The following is a 6,717-nucleotide window of genomic DNA, read 5'->3' as shown; positions in this document are numbered from 1 at the left end:
TTTCATTGCTGCTCCTCAATCAAGATTTTGCTTGATGAATAAAGCCCCTATTGGAAAGGCTTTGCTTTTGCATAAAACTGCTTTTTTTGTAAAAACTTAAGTCACTTGCACGTGGCCTGGCTAAAGCCTAAGGTTCTAATGAACCTCAATAGATGCAAAGTACGCACATTAGTGCACATCTATCCCTGAGTTAAAGCGTAGCAATTTCTCTGTCAAAGAGGGGAATGCTGCAGAAATTTCTAAAAAGATGCTCATCGAGTTTAAAAGAAACACACGTTTTCTCTGTCAAAGAGAGCAAGTGCTGTCGAAATTTCTTAAGAAGCTTAATAAAGTTCAGAAAGAATGTGGCATGCTACTCCATCATATAGAGGAGGTGCTGCCAAAATTCTGTCAAGTACTTTATACAAAGTAGAAAGGGGTCATCACACTTCTGCCGTCAAAGCAAGGTAAGTGTTATCGAAATGGTTGAAAAAAGAATTGTCTGAACCGGTTGAATGGCACGAGGATGCCCTGTTGTCAAAATGCTGCCAGAATGGCTCGTTCCCATGTTCACTGGTTGTACTTTTACAATGATGATTTTAAAAAGATATTTTCAATAAAAGTTTTGGAAAATCAGCAACCAAATATTAAAAATCGAACTTCCACAATCGTGGTGAGTACGTTTTGAATCCATAGGGAACGAGATAATATCCAAATTCAAATCTAAATACTTCACTTTATTAATATTTCAAAATGTCTAAACTAAAAATTACAAGTTAATTCAAACACTAATTGTGAATAAAACTAACTAAAAATTATGAAAATCTAAACTACGCTGCTCAAACACTCCAAGTCTGAAAGGGTATTTTCACCCTTTCACAAGCTATGGCATTCACACTCTCAGCATAAATATGCCTTTTGACCTGCAGTATGCTTGTCAACCTATAAAAATAAAAACCACAAGTTAGCTAATGAAATTTCTAACTAATTCATAAAGATAACTAAAATTAATTCTAAAAATAATTACTATGCTAAATTGCAATTTAAATCAAACTACATAAGATGTAAATTCTAAATAAAGCAACTAATTTATTCTAAGACTAATTACACTAAACTCTGTAATTAAACTATATAATCTGCAAAAAACTGTAAAAAAAATACAAAAAATTAATTAGCTACTGAAATGTTTGTTTTGCCCTCGCTATAGTGCAAGAATGAATTTCTAATAGACTTTGGAAAACTGAAGATTTGGAAGAATAGATGAAATCCAAAATTTATGAAATTTATTTTGTTGGATTTCTGACACATGCATAAATCAGACCCTTTTTACAGAATTTAAAAATTCATCCAGAATATGAAAATATAAGCATTTTAAGAATGCTTAAAATCTAGAAATTTATCTGTGCCGAAATTTAAATTCTGATAAACAGTTTTTGAAAAATGCTTTAAAACCCAACCAAATCAACTTCAATTGAGTTGAAATTTGGTCTACAGTTAGAGGACATGTGGAGGAAGAGAACAAAAAAAAATAAATTTAAAACTCCACTAAAATCTACATAAAATGATAAGTTCAAAAGACTATAATTATTGGTTTTTAAAATCAATTCTAAAATATTTAAAAGCAATTTAATTTATGCACTACTTATCTTAGGCACATGCAATAACAGGCATATCAGTCCTACACTCTGCTAAAATACCCTAAATCAGAGATCAGAAAATTAATTATTGAAAAAATTTAAATCTAGAGATAAAATCGAAATTACCTTGAAAGAAACAATGAATTAATTCTAGGGCAAAGCAAATATGCACACTAGTAGATAAAAAAAACTAAGCTAAAGAATAAGTAAACTAATGTTACTGTTAACACACTGATACGTCGGCCATCCTCTATGTGAAACCTACTCAACTATACTCAAAATGAAAAGATTAATAACAAAGGTAAGTAACGAAAATGAGAAAATACTACTATACTACTTTTATCCCTAATTAACATGAAATAATAAGAGAAATGTAAACACACGACTTACCTAATTACACAAACTTCAACTATTATATATGCTAAGTAACATGGATCATACGTAAGTACTAAGGAAAATGGAAAGATATAAAAAGATGCACATAAGCAAAACTTACCTAAGCAACACACTAGAAGGAAGTTAAATGCTATTTACTATGAACTGTACCCTATGTGGGACCTACTTAACATTTAGAAAATTTATGAAATAAAAATGTTTAAGTTAATGACAATTAACTAGCTAACCTAACTAATATTCAAAATTGCTCAATAAATGCCATGCAAGAATAAAAACATCTAAGTCAACTTACCTAAATGATTAATGAAATATGAAATTAACTATACTATGCTAAATTACCTAATAGAAGGGTTCGTTAATGAAGATATAGGCTGGCTTGGATTTAAGTGGGTCCCATTTACTCTTTACTTAGGGGAGTCACTTAGCTTTTAGAGCCAAAAATGTCAGCCCCAAGTGGGCCTACATGTTTTTTACTCACTCTCTTAATTAAGGAGATGATCTCCTTAATTAAGAGGTGATCTTTAAATACCCTAAATTTTTCACCTTCGCTCACAAACCCTTTCCTCTTGCCACTGGGGCCTGCTCTCTAAATCCTTTTAGAAACCAGTTGGTCAACATCAGAGCCAGGGCTATTCAGAACCCTAATTTTGCCCCAAATTCAAACATTTCAAAATTCAATCTCCATTTTGGCCCAATTTCAGTCATCATTTTTTGCCTTCGAACAAAAATGTTCAATTTTATGTCTCTGCTAGGGGTTCGGGACTTCAAATTCCCCATCCAGGGTTTGCCTTTTGCATTCCACTTCATATCATTCCATATCATTTCGCCTCATTTCATGTCATTTCATCACATTACATGTCATTTTCGAGATCCAACACTCTGGTTTTTCAAAATCTTTAAATCCAAATTCGATTTTAAAACCCTATTTTGAAATCAATTTCAAAAGCCTGGGTTTTTAGATCGATATTTTCCTTTTGTTAACTCCCAAGATCTTATATTTTAAAATATTTTCCTTAGAAAGCGATCTAGATTCATTTTAAACTCAATTTTAACTTATCTCAATTCTCAGATGAGACCCATGTAGGTGGTGTCGCTTCTGGATCCCTTCTTTCATCCAAATTTCTTAAATTTCAGAGTTTTAGTTGACTTAGGACTCAGTCTTTTTACTTTTTTCAAAATTTTATTTTGGTTTTAAATCAAGGGTAGCCTTACCCCTTTCCCATTTCTTTCATTTTGGCCAAAATTTTAGAGTTTTAGTCGGACTAGGACTCTATCCTGAAGTTTCAATCGGATTAAGACTCTACCTTTCATTTCTATTTTTACCTATTTTTGAGAAAATCTTTCAAAACCTTTCAAATGAAACCAAAATCTTAGAGTTTCAGTCAAACTAAAACTCTATTACAGAGTTTTAGTCGAATCAGGACTTTACTTTTCATTGCTATTTTTACCTGTTTTCAAGAAAACCTTTCAAAAGAAATCAAAATTTTAGAGTTTTAGTCGGATTAGGACTATATTTTAGAGTTTTAGCCGGATTAAGACTCTAACCCTGACTTCATTTTTTCATAAAACCTTTCAAAAACTTCTTCATTTATCCTTTAAAAAATTAAATTTTAAAATTTCAGGACTTTATTATAGAGTTTCAAAATTTTAGGACTCTGCCCCAGAGTCTCAGTCGGTCTAGAACTCTACTCTGATTTCATCTTTTACTTTTATTTTACTTATTTTTTTAAAAACAGATCCAATTTTTAGAGTTTCAAAATTTTGGGACTCTATTCTAGAGTCCCAGTTGATTAGGACTCTAATCCTGATCTCGTCTTTTGTTCATTTTTACTAATCTCTGAAAAGATCTTTCAAAATCTCTTCGTTTGTCCTTCAAAAAACCAAAATTTAAGAGTTTCAAAATTTTAGGACTCTAGCCAAGAGTTTCAGTTGGTTTATGACTCTAATTTTCTCGAATTTTATCCTTTGCTTTTATTCCCATCTCTTTCAAAAACTTTTTTAACCTTTATTTTAACCTGCTCAAAAACTTAAATGCGGGACACATATACCTGGCGCCACATTCGAGAGATTTTCAATTCATCTGGGACTCTAGAAGATTTAGAATTTTGATTTTTACCTTTTGTTTTAAACCCTTTTTGAAAATCTTGTTTTTAACCCCTTTATTTTCAGGTTTTTAAAATCGTTTTCTAAAAAATCAAGTGGGGCCCATAGTAGGTGGCACCACATTTGGGAAGTGTCTAGGTTAGCTTAGAATTTAGTTAGTGTTATACCTAGATTATAAGTTTAAAAGAGTCAAAATTGATTTTAAAAATCCATTTTTACTTTAGTGTTTTAACTTTGTTTTTAGGGTTTTAATAAACCAAATGTGGGCCCACACTAGGTGGCGCCAAATTTGATCTTTTTTAGGGTTTAATTAGGACTCAATTAGGTTAGTTAGAGTTGGATTAGGTTAGAACACTCCACCAAAAATTGCCCCTCTCATTTTGATTTATCCTTTTTTAATTAGGAAAGTTTTAAACCAACCAAAACTCTTTCTAATTAATGTTTTAAAAAATCTATAAAAGGGGGACCTCAAGGGGGTCGACCCATCTTTTTTTTTCCTTTTATAAACACCCCAAATTTTCCTCATCCATGCTCAAACAACCCTCATTGTGCAGTGCCAACCCTGTTAGGTCAGTGTAGGAGTCAAACCCCGAGTCAATTTCAGAAAATCACCATTTTACTCATTTTTAATAGGAAAATTACCATTTTACACCTAGGTCATCCCGGACCCCAGTCAGTCGGAGTCAACCAAGCTCAATGGTCAGTTCAGAACAGTTAGAATATCAGTCATTTCAAGCTCACCCGAGCTCACAATGAATAGACTATTTTCACTTCTGACCATTCTTGCCAAACTGGGATCATTTCTTCAGAAATGAGCTCATTTCTCACTCAAATCCAAGCCAATTGTCTCTGAGTCAGTCATTCCCAGTCAATCCAATTCTCCTGAGTCTAGCTTGAGCTCACAAGGAGTTCAAGTGCTCCAGTTTCCGTTCAAAACCATTTCCAAGTGTCTAGGAGTCCATTTTAGCCCGTTTCAGCTCTTTCAGCTGAAATTGAGCAGAGTCTGGTCGATTGAACTAGTGTTCAAGCTTCGATTTTAGTTCATCTTAGTACTACTGACCTTTGTTCTAGCTTAAACCCAGCTCAGATTCGTAATTCACTTCACTCCAGTGACCATTCCGTACCATTTCTCTAAAAATGACAGCTTTTCTTGAAAATTTAGTCGGAAAGGTCAGTTGAGTCAGTGTCTTGTCAGTCCAATTGAGTTCTAAAACTCTAAAACCCAGCTCAATCTAGTTCATTTCAGTTCAATTCAGTTTAAATCCAAATTTTCAGTGTCACTCTAGCTCGGTAGAGCTCGAAAACCATCATTTCACAAATTTTATCAATTTTAACACATTTTGAGTTGGTATAAATGCCAATCGAGGTCTAGTATCCAAATTTCTTCATTCAGGGTTAGCATTTCACATGGCATTTCATGTCATTTCTCATCATTTTATATCATTTCTCAGCATTTCATAACATTTTATCACATTTCATTTCATTTTTGAAGTCCAGAACTCGAATTTCATAAATTTCAATCCAGATTGAGTTTTAAAGGTTTTCAAAAATCAATTTCAAACTCTGGTTTTTCAAAATTGACATTTTTACCCCCAAGATTCTAAATTTGGAAATATTTTCTCGAGAAAAACAATATGGATTTCTTTCAAACTCAAATTTTCAAATTCTACACTGAATTTGCTTCGCAATGGGGTATTGAACTTCAAATTCCGAGCTCGTTTCAAAAGCTGCCAAAAATAGCCAAAAGCTTTTTGAGAAATTTTACAAAGTCATTTTTGCTTTTGTCACAAGTGGGACCCACTCTGAGTGGTGTCACACTGAAGCTTTTGGTCTTTTTTTCAACATTTCTTTTTTTAGAAATCATGTGGGCCCACTCCAATGTGGCGCCCACTCTGAAACCCTTTTGAAAAACTGTGTGGGCTCCACTCCAAGGTGGCGCCACATGTAAAAATAAATAAATAAAATAAATAAATAAAAAATAAAATTTGAGATTTTTCTCTCTTTTTCTTTCCTTTTTCTTTTTCCTCCTCTTTCTTTTCTTCTTTTCTTTCTTTCCCTTTTCCTTTTTCCCTTTTCTTCTTTCTTTCCTTTCTTTTCTTCCCTTTCTTTCCTTCTTCCCTTCCCTTCCTCCCTTCCCTTCCTCCCTTCTTTTCCCTATTCTCCAGCCCATGTACGTATACCTTGAAATCCCTTCTTTCCTCTCATTAAACCTATTTCCATTAAAAACTTAGGGGGAACTTTTATTTGACCCTAAGTTAAAAACCAAAGAAAGGATATAGGGTGTCTCTCTCTCTCTCTCTCTCTCTCTCTCTCTCTCTCTCTCTCTCTCTCTCTCTCTCTCTCTCTCTTCATCTCCTCTACACAACCATCTTCAACACGGCTTCAACCACCTACAAGTTGCAGCCACCTTCAACTGGTACCCAACCACCTCCTCCAACCGGCATAGCATCTTCACCTTGGCAGCCTCTCTACACTTTGACAACAGCTTTCCACCTTGAAGCAACAACGTCCCACAGCTCCAGCCACCTTCAACTTGGGTGCAGCAGCCACCCCATCCGTCGAAGTCTAGGTGCAACCCCTCCATTGTTGCAGCTACTCTAAC

This window comes from Nuphar pumila, chromosome 3 (genome assembly GCF_984573655.1).
Source record: "Nuphar pumila chromosome 3, dmNupPumi1.hap1.1, whole genome shotgun sequence".
Taxonomy (NCBI): Eukaryota; Viridiplantae; Streptophyta; class Magnoliopsida; order Nymphaeales; family Nymphaeaceae; genus Nuphar; species Nuphar pumila.
The sequence above is the reverse complement of the archived record's forward strand: the minus strand, read 5'-3'. Positions refer to the sequence as shown.